Source organism: Pseudorasbora parva, chromosome 23, assembly GCF_024679245.1.
Source record: "Pseudorasbora parva isolate DD20220531a chromosome 23, ASM2467924v1, whole genome shotgun sequence".
NCBI classification, from domain to species: Eukaryota; Metazoa; Chordata; class Actinopteri; order Cypriniformes; family Gobionidae; genus Pseudorasbora; species Pseudorasbora parva.
In genome coordinates this window covers 8,548,583-8,562,909 of record NC_090194.1, presented here as the reverse complement: position 1 = coordinate 8,562,909, position 14,327 = coordinate 8,548,583, and the positions used below count along the sequence as shown (strand labels likewise).

At 39.7% G+C, this 14,327-nt stretch overlaps 1 protein-coding gene across 1 annotated transcript in view; it reads left to right on the top strand.

Moving 5' to 3' along the window:
- gbe1a (glucan (1,4-alpha-), branching enzyme 1a) overlaps window positions 1-14,327 on the top strand; it is a 195,728-nt gene that overhangs the window by 132,195 nt on the left and 49,206 nt on the right. The window lies entirely within an intron of this gene.

Genomic DNA, 14,327 nt, shown 5'->3' with positions numbered 1-14,327 from the left:
TCACTTAAAATCACATTCCCTATATATATATATATATATATATATATATATATATATATATATATATATATATAAAATATGGAATGGTTTTTGGTGCCAGACGGGCCGGTCTGAGTATTTCACAATCTGCTCAGTTACTGGGATTTTCACGCACAATCATTTCTAGGGTTTACAAAGAATGGTGTGAAAAGGGAAAAACATCCAGTATGCGGCAGTCCTGTGGGCGAAAATGCCTTGTTGATGCCAGAGGTCAGAGGAGAATGGGCCGACTGATTCAAGCTGATAGAAGAGCAACTTTGACTGAAATAACCACACGTTACAACCGAGGTATGCAGCAAAGCATTTGTGAAGCCACAACACGCACAACCTTGAGGCGGATGGGCTACAACAGCAGAAGACCCCACCGGGTACCACTCATCTCCCCTACAAATAGGAAAAAGAGGCTACACTTTGCACAAGCTCACCAAGATTGGCCAGTTGAAGACTGAAAAAATTTTGCCTGGTCTGATGAGTTTCGATTTCTGTTGGGACATTCAGATGGTAAAGTCAGAATTTGGCGTAAACAGAATGAGAACATGGATCCATCATGCCTTGTTACCACTGTGCAGTCTGATGGTGGTGGTGTAATGGTGTGGGGGATGTTTTCTTGGCACACTTTAAGCCCCTTAGGGCATTGTTTAAATGCCACGGCCTACCTGATTTTCATTTTACCTGATTATTGCTTCTAAACATGTCCATCCCTTTATGACCACCATGTACCCATCCTCTGATGTCACAAAGCTTGAATCAATTCAAATTGGTTTCTTGAACATGACAATGAGTTCACTGTACTAAAATGGCCCCCACAGTCACCAGATCTCAACCTAATAGAGAATCTTTGGGAATGTGGTCCAGAGGTTTTGTGTTTAGTTTTGTTTTTGATGTTTTGTTCATTATGCCTTTCCATTGTGGTGTGCTGAGTTTAGTTAGTTTTCAGTTGAAGTTTTTGGTTTTGCTCCTGATGCATTTCTATTGTGTTGAGTTGAGTTTTTTTATTTTTTTTAGTGAGTTGAGGTTTTTGTTCATGACGCGCTTTCTTCATGTTGCATTTTAAGTATTGTTTTTTGTTTTGATTTTAAGTTTAGTTTTTGTTTGTGATATTTTGTTCATGTTGCATTTTGTTGTGTTTTGTTTTGAGTTAAACATTTTTGTGATGTGTTGTTTATGTTGCATTTTGTTGTGTTGAGTTAAGGTTCTGTTTTCTTTTTTGTATTGAGTTGAGGTTTTGTTTGTGATTTTTGTTAGCGTTGCATTATTGTTGGGTTAAGGTTTTGTTCATGTTGTGTTAAGTTGAGGTTTTGTTGTGTTTGTGACGTTTTGTTCATATTGCATTTTGTTTGTGTTGTGTTTGAGGTTTATTTTTTGTCAGATTCAAACTTGTGTCCACATATACACTAACACACAGTGTCACACTAACTAACTAACTAACTAACTAACTAACTAACTAACTAACTAACTAACTAGCTAACTAACCACCAGGCATAAATATTAGCTATGACACCTCTCCACCACAATGGCTGCAGAGCACACATTATTTAGCATAGTGCTATTGTATAATCTATTTATTCTCACGTTTAAAGAAAATGTGTTTATTTTTATATGAAGTAACGATTAAGGAGTAAGGCTGTCCACTGTGTGCCATGGCTAACATGGTTATATTCACAGTACAGCACAAACTCTTAGACCTTATTGCATGGTATGCATTATGCATGTTGTTAACTACATGAGCACTTAATGTGGGTCCTTGCGAGAAGGTTTTAGTCTGTTGTGCGCTTGATCTTTTTTATTTTTTTATTTTTTTATCTGTGTGTAGTTGTGAGTGTTTGCTTACCCATGAGTGTGAGTCGTATGTGCGAGCAATCTCTTGTGTTCTCTGGAAGAAAGAGGTCATGATGGCAAATAAAGCCATCGTGTGTAATTACCAGCAGCGCTACTAGAAAACAGATTAATATCCTTCTGGCCTCTCTGGCTAAAAGCACTCCACAACCCTTATTTGTTTAATTCATATCCTGGTGCTGAGCTCCGTGTGGCTGTTGATTTGATTAATTTGTTTAAGCAAATTAACTTGAATTATCTAATACTTTTCCATTACCCCCACCCTCACGTCAACACACCACCCTCGTGCTCGTTTGCTCTCAAGAGGAACAATTAAAGCTCATAATGCATAATTGTGATGGGAAGTTGTTCTGATTTTGGCATCCTCATTAGAGCATATTGGAGTTTTAGTTCAGCTTCCGGTGGATGAATCATGTATCAATATACTTTTATTTCTCTTCCTGTGGTCTGAAGAGGAGAAATTTTAGATAAAAATGGAGAAAATTGGAGGTTAGGTTGATTATCACTAAAGCAGATAACTCACTTTCTCTTCCCATCAGACTGAACTGAACTGCTCTGCACTGATTGTGTGTGATTGCAGGGAGCTGTGTTTCCAGTAATTAAGTCTACGGTTGAACTTCCTGTTTGTTTTGGTAAATAGCTTTATGGGAACTATTGTAAACGTATGACGAAGGAGAAGAAATGTTGTGCCAGCAGTACCATTTCTCAAGCTTCAACTCTTGATTAGCTTCTGCATGCGTTCACAAAGAGGTATAGAGGTGAAAGCTTGGGATGTGTGCCACAATTTCCATCATGATTTTTAAGTGACCAGGGTTACACTCTATTACGATGGTCCACTTTAGACATTCTACTAACTATAAGTAACTGCAAGTGCATGTCAACTACCAGTCATTAGAGTATGCGTTTGTGTGTTGTAAACTGTACGATTAGGGTTTGGGTTAGTAGATTAAGTTGACATGTACTTGGAAAGTTACTTATAGTCACAATAAAGTGGAAGCAGATATTAAGCAGACAGACTTCTAATACTCTAATGACCGGTGGTTGACATGTAGTTGCATAGAATATCTAAAGTGGACCATTGAACTAGTGGTACCGAGAGAGGTCTAGGTCTAGGAAACCCCAGGTGACCCATTTGAAATAAGTCCCATGCTGAATGCTGCTGACAGGTTTATGTGCTGTGCTTGCCTTGCATTATGATCAAGCTTTCTCTTAATCAGTGTTTCAAATCAACTAATCAATAGGCATTGCAGGACCAATAACTACAAAATCAATATCATAAACAATTCCTCAAATAAGTGAATATCCCTCATAACTGGAGAACACGACCGCATGACAAGTTTGATTTTTTTTTTGATTTCCACAAAAAAAAAATAAAAAAAAATTGTATGAACATTAACATGACAGCAATTTGAATGTAGCCTTTGGAATGTATATTTACATAGGCTACACACACATTGAAGACCTTGATTAAACCTTGCTCAGTTGTATTTTATCAGGGTTGGAGCTAAACCCTGCTGGGTGGGAGCCCTTGAGGACTGAATTAGAGGAACCCTGTTCTAAAGTCTGTAATGTGCATGTACTCATTCCTCCCTCTACTGGACATATGAGGAATCACAGCTGCTCACGATGGCAGGGAGGCACAGTCAGCACTTGGTTTTCTCTTATCTCTCCCTTTCATGCATCTTAACTGTCTCTGTTAATTACAATTTGTTTAATAGGCTTTAATCGCGAGATCATATTCAGTGTTGCCGGATACATGGCACTGCAATCGTTTTCTTTCTGCGTGATCTGCATCATATAATGTAAACTGCATTTAACTACACAGATGTAGATGTCATGACAATCGCAATAAAAATGCACACACCCTGTCCTCTGCTTCTAACGCTCTAATGAATAACAGACTAAAATACAGGGAGGAGCCGAAGCCAGCCTCCGTTTTCATATTTTATTCAGTAATGAGTAGAGCTGTGCGATTAATTGTTAAAAGTGCAATCTTGATTCCAGCACCCATGCAATCTCATTCCTAAGTGTCAACAATTCGCATCTGTATTAAACATTTGAGAAAATCCTATTAATCAAATGTATATTACAGTATGCATCCGCCGGTGTCAGACATTCACAGGGAGATTATTCATTTTTGGCGAACGGTTGAAATATCTGAGAGCAAGACAAGGGACTGCAGTATGCATTCAAGGAATATATACACAGCATAATATTTAATCAATTAAAGAATAATTTAATCAAAAATGAAGCTAAAGCCTGTAGGTCCTAGCGCAAGCAGCAGTCGCCTCATGATCCACGTGCAGAATTTGTCCCAGTGGGTTTTAGGTTCGGGGAAGGAAAAAAATTCCACCCCCTGTCCAAACCTTTAGGATACCATATTTTTTGGAATACGAAAGCTTGACCTTCTAAATAACCCCTCCTGTTCGAACCGCCCACTTCAAGCGGGACTCGAACCCGGGTCCGCCGGCATGAGAGTCGGACGCTCTAACAAGGAGGCTAAAGGCTACCACATCAACCGTCAGTCACTAGAGCAGGGGTCAGCAATAGAAATCGACCGATATGGGTTTTCTCTATAGCCAATGCCGATATTTAGAGGTCAGGGTCAGCCGATGGCCGATATGTGCTGCCGATTTTTTTTGGCCAATATTTTGAAGTTTTCCCCTTCATTTGTATGATAAAATGTCACACTAATAATAAGTGGATGCACAAAATTTCTAAACTTAATTATTTATTGAACACTGTTTTGAAACTCAAAGGTATAAAACGCCTAATATGCAAGGACAATGCTAAACCCTGATATTCTTGTAAGTTAACATTATGCAGCTTTAATGAAGATAATAACTGTGCAAAGTTATTATGAACTTTATTAGTCTGATATCCATTTTTATTCACATTATACAGTTAATGGAAGCGCACATATTAATGAGGTGAATTGCTTTTTTTAAAAAATTTTATGTAAAATAAATGCAAAGAAACAGTTCGTAATTTTTGCTTATCTCAGTGTTTCCCACACATAGACTAATTTGAGGCGGTACGCCACAGTATCAACACCGGGCCACCACATATTGCTTCTTCATTCATTTTTTAACGCTATTTTAAAGATGCGCACGCATATTCGTTAATAAATGTTCAGCTGCATTTAGCTCTCCCTCTGCCTATCGTGCGTCTCTTACACACACACTTACACACACACACACACACACTCATACTCTCTCACTCACGCACACACACGGTGCGTTGCATTCGACCGTAAGTATTGAACAAGTTTTGTTGAAATTTTGCCGCATTTAGTGTGGCATAACAGTTAAAACCAGAGCAGTTGGATAACAGCGGCATCTGTTATTCTGTCATCTCGCGGCAGCGCGCATGGTCACAGCGCTCTCAATAGTTCTAAACAAAAACCAGGGCAAACCGGGGTGCCGAGCAGGAATGCCGTGTGAAAGGTGCCGGGACGCACTTGCACTGCGGTTCATCTCACATCTGATGATGCATCTTTAATATGGGTTATAACTTGACAATAATGCTTTATGTATGTTTCTGTCGATGGATACTCGTGCTGGCTCCTCAGTTATACACTAAAACAACAGTGATGATAAAAGAAAAACTTGGGCAAAACGGTCTCTCTTTGTAAACTTTGTTTAATGTATGTGAGTGCTGCCTTATGTCCGAATATGAGCAGTTATTTACGGTAAGTAAACAAACCATCAGCCAGAAGTAGCGTAATGCCAGTTCCTGACGGTACTATCCTATTAGTTTTTTCTTTCACTAAGTGAAGCAAAACTTAATAGCTTGCTTGTAATAAATTGTAAATATATTATATGGTCATAGGACTTTGAACTATCAGAATTTGAGCCTTACCTTTCTCTCCCAGTACTGTTTTCCAAATGTTTTGGCTTGGGGTCCTTCACATGCACCAGCAGCGGCTGTTCCACTGTACAAATAACACGGCTGAGCGTGGAAGTGCCTGACTTTAAATCGGCGCTACTGAACGCGGATATCAGCCAATGCCGATATATTAAAAACGGACAAAAATTGGCCCGATATATCGGCCAACCGATATCGGTCGACCTCTAGTCAGTAACATGGTAGCCTGCAAGGACCACATTAGTTGCCCAAGTGACTGGTCTAAAAATAGCTGACCATAGCACCAATTACTAGTTGTTAGCTGCATCCAATTTTTATTTTATTTATTTTTTTGCTATTTAATACACTTAAATTGGTGTGAGTTTTAAGTATTGTATAATATGAGTAGGTCTCTGCGAATTTCATTTCTAAAAAGTAGCTCTCAAATGAAAAAAGGTTGGAGCCCCTGCACTAGAGCACCTCTTGAGGTCAGAGGAGTGAGGTTTACTCGCACAGCAACTACTAGCTGGCCTCCGTTACACTCACCCTCCTTAACCTCACTCTCATCTGGGTCACGGCATCAATGTAACCCCTCCTAAAACAAGCTTCCATACAAGGGAGACTATATCTAAATAAACCCTTACACATACACAACACATGAAGATATTCTAAACTCAAAAATCTGAAACTCTAAATATTGATTGGATGAGAAGATGTTTAAAGACTTGTATAGTCTGTATGTGCATTGACCTTTTTGGCCTCTGGGAGTTGGCCGGTCCTGTTGAGATGACACAGCAGCTTATCATCTATTGATTTGTCTATTTATGCTCTTCTCCTCATAAACACAAACATAGACTCATCTGCTCCTGCATTTCAACCTGCCATTACACATTTAAAATGCATGAACGGGTAGATCTGGTAATGGTTACACTTGCTTATACTGTACATATAGTATGTATTATATAACAGCAGTAGCAAGGTCAAGGGGTCACTTCCCAGGAAACATAAACTAACACAAATGCCTGCCTTGAAAGCACTTTTGGATAGAATCATCTTCCAAAGGCATAAATGCAAACCCGTAATATACTTTCGCAAAAGAGCACAATTTCAAACTAATGTGCTTTGTGCAGGGTAGCTCATACGTTATGAGAAAAGATGACGTCTTCTTTTGAAAGAGCAAATGAACTGCTAAATGAGAGCAGAAACCCATTGTAAAGACAGATTACAGTCGGATCTCATCCTTGCTTCACAAAAGACTCTTCTCAGACTCCCGCCGTCTCTACATCTTCTAAGAATCTCTGTGTTAAAGCCATCCTACCGGGACTCATGTTTCTAATCCTATCCTTACACCCTGTGGCTCAGAGGCACTGACTTTGCGCATCTCTTATTGCTGTTCAGCGTGGCATATTTATTTGAAGACTGTATTCGCGTTCTGAGGACCTGTGAGAGCAAGAAACTTTGAGTTTCCAAAAGCAGTTTGTGCTTTCTGCCTCCGTCTCCTCTGCATCCCTTGTATTAGCATATTAACCCTTTCTCAAATATGGAAAAACTTGCTTTTTATCACATAAAAGTCTCTTGTAATAAAGGAGGAATGGTTTCGGAAAGGAAAACCACTTTGCTTTGAGATTTCTGTTGCTGCTGCTCTTTTTCTTTTGTTGTCTCGCAGTATATTTGGAGTCCCTCTCTATTCCTGATCCTCTGTTGTTTATGTCTCTGCGTTTCATGTTGCTTATTGGTGTATTCCAGTTTTTTGGCTTCACCACACGTTTGCTTGCTGGACAATATATATATATATATATACATACACACACACACACACACACATACACTGCAGTTCTTCCCTCCGCTTCTCCTTAATTTTTCTTTGTGTAGCATATATTAAGAGGAAATATGAGCCCAAGTTCTTGTCACATTCAGTGAACTGTAATGAATTATACAGCGCAACACAACAAAGACGGCAGACAGGCAGACTGCAGCATATTTCGACCGGAAAGATCTTCACAGATTGCCTTTGTAAAGCAGTGTAAGTGTGCTGGCAGGGCATGTAACACGCTGGCCTGATGCACTCCCTCCACAGGAAACCGTTCCGTCTTTTGATTTGATCTTTTTTAAAAGAAGAAAAATAAACACGGCTTCTAGTTTTGACTTTTGAATGCATGTGATTTCAAACTTCTGCCTAGGGAAGGAAACTTTTCTGTGCCAAACTCTTTGACTCTGGCATGAAACACTTCTTAACTGTGTTATCACATTTAATGGGATTGTTCATCCGTAAATTACAATTCTGCCATCATTTATTTGCTTTCATGTAGTTCCAAATAGGGCTGTGCCGGTAAACGTGACAACCGCACCACCGCAGTGGCTGAGTAGCACCGACGGTGGTCGGCCAAAACACTCTTTTTTTTGCTGTTTTACATGAATAGGATGATACGAGTGCAGCACAAAGCCTTATTTACAAAATAAACAATAGTTTTGCAATTAAATGTTACATCGCAGCCATGGAAATATATAGGTGAATACTGAACGAGAGAGGAAGGCTTTGTGAGGTGAGCCAAATTTAAAGAGAGAGTTCACCCAAAAATGAAAATTTAATGTTTATCTGTTTACCCCCAGGGCATCCAATATGTAGGTGTGTTTGTTTCTTCAGTAGAACATAAATTAAGAATTTTAACTCCAACCGTTGCTTGTATAATGCATGTCAATGCATGTTTTCTATGAGAGCCACTAGTAGTCTAGTGAAGAAGCTAGTAGTCTGTTCTATGAGAAACCGAACAGTATCTGTTATTTGTTACCTGCGTCAGACAAAGTTATGGGACGCACAGAGTTGGGAATGGTATCTGTGGACTTATCTAACTCTGGGGGATACAGTGAATAAGCAAAAGTCCCAAAAAGTAGGCATGTTCTTTTAAATGGATGTTTGATTCCAAATATGCATGACTTTGAGTGGACTACTGCTTTGAAAAATAAAGTAGGGATTACTAATACGGACAAACGGTTTCTATCACTATATGGTTTGTTGTTCAGTTATGTTTATGAACATGTTATGTTGAACTACCTTCTGTCCTTTGCTGTATCACATGCATGAATTATTGTGCTTGTTAAAATAGCAAATCATAAACCATAACCTCATAACAAAGGTGCTAATTAAATATATAAACAACTTTAGTTTGAAAACGAACGCAAATCTTAAAGTCGCTTTATGTGAGTGTAAGTCATTTTTGTTTTGTTTTCCATGCATGGTCACCCCTCTTTTATGATATAAGGACAAGGGCAACGAGGCAGTAAAACCATTAATGAGTGTGCTGTCCCTCTTCAGCTTGTGATTAATGCTGTTTTTAGTTTTATAGGATTCTTCCTTGAGTAGACGTTCTTGAACATCAAGATCCGTGGTAAGGATTTACAGCTCATTAGCACTTGGTGGAGCCAAGATGTCTGTGTTGGAGCTAAAAAGTGTTAATGTGGTGCAAAAAAAAATGTAGAATGTGCTGTTATGTAGTTTCGGACCAAGATTAGTCTTTAATTAGACTTTACAATAGTTATGTCACAAAAAGTACAAAATGCAAACACATTAAAAAGGTATACTATAAAATCATCCTGAGAAGGTTCTTTGTGTAATTTATGAAAAGTAATTCAGTATACATAATTTAAAGGCATAATGTTTGATGAAAGATTACAGAGACGTTTATTTTTTTCTTTTGAATAATATGCATTGATGAATCAAAGACAATAAAAACAGGGACTTGTTAGAGAAGGCTCCAGCTGCGGCTTGGGCGTTCCCGTTATGAAACAAGAACGCCTTTTGAGCGTTCCTGGTAGTGTCTCATTGACCAATCGCGATGAGTATCTGGTTATCATGTCATTTCCCCTTCCATATGCGTGATTTTTTTCCCCCCAAACCAGTTCAGCGGAAATGCTCTGCAACTGATTCTAAACATTTCATTGGCCATGTCAATCACAATAACGATTGCCTACACCCAACCCTGATCCCTAAACCTACCCATCACAAGAAACATTCTGCATTTTTACATTTTAGTACATTTATAAATCCATTTACATTGTGGACACACACACATAATGTTTCGTTTCAGCGTAGACATACATGTGGAATCACACGGCTTAGACATACACACGGATAGCTCAAAAAGAGTACCATAGGATAACATGCCACTTGGCTTTAAAAAGTGTTGTGTATGTTTACGCAAAGTTATGATGTCGTGTTGCACGATAACGCCCATTTGTGGCCACAGTTGGGTGATATTGGCTTGTTAAGAAGGGAAAAAATAGTCTGTTTTAAATTCATGTTGACTTTAAATGGCAACATGGCCGAGTTTGGGCTTTAATAATATCTACTAGAAACAGCAAAGCATACAAGCCATCATGTAAAGCTCAAGAGCCACAGAAAGGAAAATAAAGAGTTTAAAAAATGACGAGAAAACGCATAGGACAGTTTACTTCACAGCAAAGCCCCAAGCGAGAGACGCTTCTAATCTCAGTGAGAACTTTTTATAAAAAAAACTTGAATGTGGAAAAAAAGACAAGCAAAAACAACCATCTGTTAAAATGTCACAACAGCTTCAATGCATCTCTCCTCAAAGGAACCCGATCCCATCACAGGCCTCGTCCTTTATCTGTAAAACGCATTGGTGCTAATGACAGAGTGAGAGTTAGTCCCATCAGGGAGAGCAGGGAACGATCCTATTAAGGAGGAACTGTACTGTTTAAAACGAAAAGTTTCACAGGAGCCGTTGTGAAAATGTTGGTGGAAGATGTCTCCCTTTCCACTGACAGAATGAGAAAGCGGGAGAGAGATGGAACGGATAGAGAGTGGGAGGCTGAGAGAAAGAGTAGATGGCAGGGCACAGCCACATTGATTGGCTCCGGCTCGCCTGTGGGCTCTGTCGATTGTGCCCCCTCTTAAAAGGTTGCAGTGTTATTAAAAGGTTTCCTTTATCTGTCCGTCACCCTTCTGCTCTAATGATGGTGAGCAGGAGAGGAGGAGCGGAGAGAGATGGGTCTGTCAGAGTCACTTCCTTCCTGGCTCTTTGCTCCCCGCAGCAATTCTCTCCACAGCCGTGCTAACATCCTACTGATGTTACATACTGTATGTGCCATTAATAGATGATTATTTGTGACTTATGATACTAATTCTATTTGTGGGGTTTTAGAACTTAAACTAAATTATGCACTGCTGAGAAAAGTTTAAGGGAAGATTGTTGGTGTATTGCTGGTTTTCTAAAGTGACAAATGCCCACATATTTTTTTAAGCAGCTCCACAGACCAGCCTACCCAACTAACTAGCATGGCCAGGCTTTAATGACCAGATTCCCAGCCTATTAATTTAGTCTTGCTTTTTTGTAGGTGGTGTCCCAGGGCGGCCAGCTGACAAATGCCCAACACCCCTTTCAAACCAGCTAACCTATCAGATTGACAAGGCAGGGAAGCTGATCTTCAGATGGTTTAGTTGGTTTCCAAGAAACCAGTGGCTGCAAGCAGACATATGGTCAAAGCCCCTCGAAAACTGGCATATCGGGCGCGTCTAACCAGTTTGGCCTTGCAAGGAAGCTGGTCTTCATATGGTCTAACTGGTTTCCAAGAAAACAGTGGGTGACCAACAGACAAATGGCCAGAACTCCCCTAAAACAGGCTAAACAGACCAGCCGAAACAGTTTGGCCAAGCTAAAAGACCAGCTAACCTCTTAAGGCTGGTTTAAGCAGTTTTTTCCCCCACAAGGTTAATCCAGGGAACAATATTTTGAAGTGTTAGCAACTTTTTCTATGACTTTCTCTCTCTTTCTGTCTGTTTGTTCTCACCCCCTCACCTTATACTTCCAAACAAACACCAGCCTCCTGACTAGTTATCAGTATGCGCTGAAATGTTTATAAAATGGAATGATGTGCCAAATGAATATGCTCACCGGGGGAAAAAACATCCAGAGGTAAATACTCATAATCAGAAACAGGTGTCTCGCAGCAAGCAGGTGTTTGTGTTCGTTAGAGAGAGTTCGAGCAGTACAGAGACTTTTATCCTGTGTTCTGACACAGGATGCCAGACTCGCTCTACTATCCAGCTGTGCTCATTGACCCTTGGCCACTCAAATCCTGTCCGATCAACACAGAGCATTTGCAAACTAGAAACAGTTTGGTAGGTCACCTTTTGAGAATAGAACTTTCATCCTTGGGTTCGACTTTTTCTAATTGTGAGCTCATTCTCAAATAAGTCATTGGAGGACATCGTAGAGCACTGATCCAGTCGGTGACCTGAATACTGCTCCACTGAGTCCAAACATAGCCATCGACCCACTCCCGCAAAATGTGCCAAATCACCGACACACTACTACGGTCGGTATTGGCAAAGTCAATGGGATTCACCAGCTCTGACCATTAATGTGGTCAATGAGCCGGTCTTCCGCTAAATACAGATTCTGCTTCAAGAAGGCTGGTCCAAAACACGGGACATGGGAAAAACAGAGGCCAGGGGACAGGCATCCGAACGCAAGGCACCAATCTGGGATTTCACACATGAAGGATCCCACACCTGATCTGTAGAGGACTCTCAGGCTATTGAGCTCGCTACATTGAGTTCTGTCCCGAGTTGACTCTCAGATGCAGATCTGACCTCAACTTGACACCGTAACAAAAACGAGCCACCCTAGGGCTCTGCCTGTCATTTCCGATTCAAAGACTCATGTATCCTACCCCTACTGAATTAGTTTGCATTCTTTCATGCAAGTACAGAGGATTTGGCACACCAGTGCCATGGTCAAACTGTGTGAGTTTAAATTCAGCTTAGAACTACTCGCATAATACTGCATCCTAATTATGCAATTCCTAATTTTGTTCTTTTCATCCAAAAATGATTGATGTTGTGGAAAAACCTAAATAGCACTTGCTTGTGAACTTTTGTCCCTTTTATTTGCTTAAACGGTTACTTCAGTGATTTAGCATTAAGCGTTGTATTTAAACTGGGTCATTAGTGTAGTAGAAATGTGAAAGAATGATTTGAATTTGGTGCCTTCTAGACTGAGAAAAGACAGCAAATGTATTTTTGGCTCATGTGGATGAAAGACAACAACTCCTAGAATGCACTCGCTGGCCTACGAGGCTCCTCCCAAAGCCACCGCTACTGGAACACTTGCCCACCGCGCAGGGCCGGCCCAAGGCATAAGCGAACTAAGCGGCTGCTTGGGGCCCCCTTGGCCACCAGGGGGCCCCCAAGAGCTCTTGAAATGACATCTTGCTGCCGCTGTATGTTCCTTTGTGTTTGAAATCGCAAAATGGACTTAAAACAATTACTAAATAAACTGCAAAATGTTACGTTTTCTAATATATGCACGGATTGATTCTGACAGCGCTGCACGAGCTCGCGGTGCCATCGACTGCTATAGCTTGTTCGTCAGGGTTCAAAGTCCATAGTGCAAGAAAAAAATCTGAGCTGAAACGGCGCTACTCGTCAGTTGCCCGGTAACGTTTTTATGAATGGATGGATTTGAGAATGCGCTTTGGTTTAGTGCAAATATCTTATTTGACATGCTGCATGTTTTGGACGGAGTAGCTACAGCATAGCTTCCAGTTTCTGTTCACAGTAAATGCTTCTCTGCAAGTGCTGTAGTTTGAGTCGCTCAAAATTAGGCCTATCTACTTTTTTTTTTGGGAATGCAAATTCTTTCTTCACAAAAAGCCTTCCCAAATTTGTAATGAGAATCATTTATAAATATGCTGTTGTCAACAAATAAAAGTACTAATGTCTTTCTGCGTGAATTTCCGCCAAAATAAAAGCTCTGCTTAATGTTTGAAAGAAATCCACCATTTCTTGTTTTAAAATAAGTCTCTTATGCTCACCAAAGGCTGCATTTATTTGATTAAAACTACAGTGAAGCAGTTATATTGTGAAATATTATTGCATTTTAAAATATCTGTTTTCTATGATATATATATATGAATGTATATGTAATGTGTTCCTGTGATCAAAGCTGAATTTTCAACATCATTACACCAGTCTTCACTGTCACATGATCCTTCACAGATTATTCTCATGATGATTTGCTGCTCAAGAAACATTTATTTTTTATTATCATGTTGAAAACAGTTGTGTAAACATCTTTTTTTTATGATTCTTTGAAAGCTTTCTATTTTAGATAAATCCTGTTCTTTTGAACTTTCTATTCATCAAAGAGTCCTGGGGTAAAGAATTGTGAGCATATTTAGCATGAGACTTAAAAAAAAAAAAAAAAAAAAAGTTTAAATCGTACATATCCCAGTCTGAACTGTACTGTAAGACTTTGAATATTAAAGTGCAAATAAACACCTGAGCACTCTTGTAGGTTTGCTACTTTTACAATTAAAAACCGTATAAGGGTAAAAACATGACAGACAGACATGATAAGCAACACAGCTACAACTAATAAAATTGATAATGGGTGTGCGATTATTATCAAGAATTGACAATAGTCAATAGAGGGGCCCCCAAATAAAATTCTGCTTAGGGCCCCATGAAGGCTTGGGCCGGCTCTGCCACCGCGGCAACGCCCCTACCGTTGTGTTCATTTTCATAAGTTATTTAGTTCAGTTAGAGAACTACAATTAAAAACTGAACGTGTCTGTTCAATATA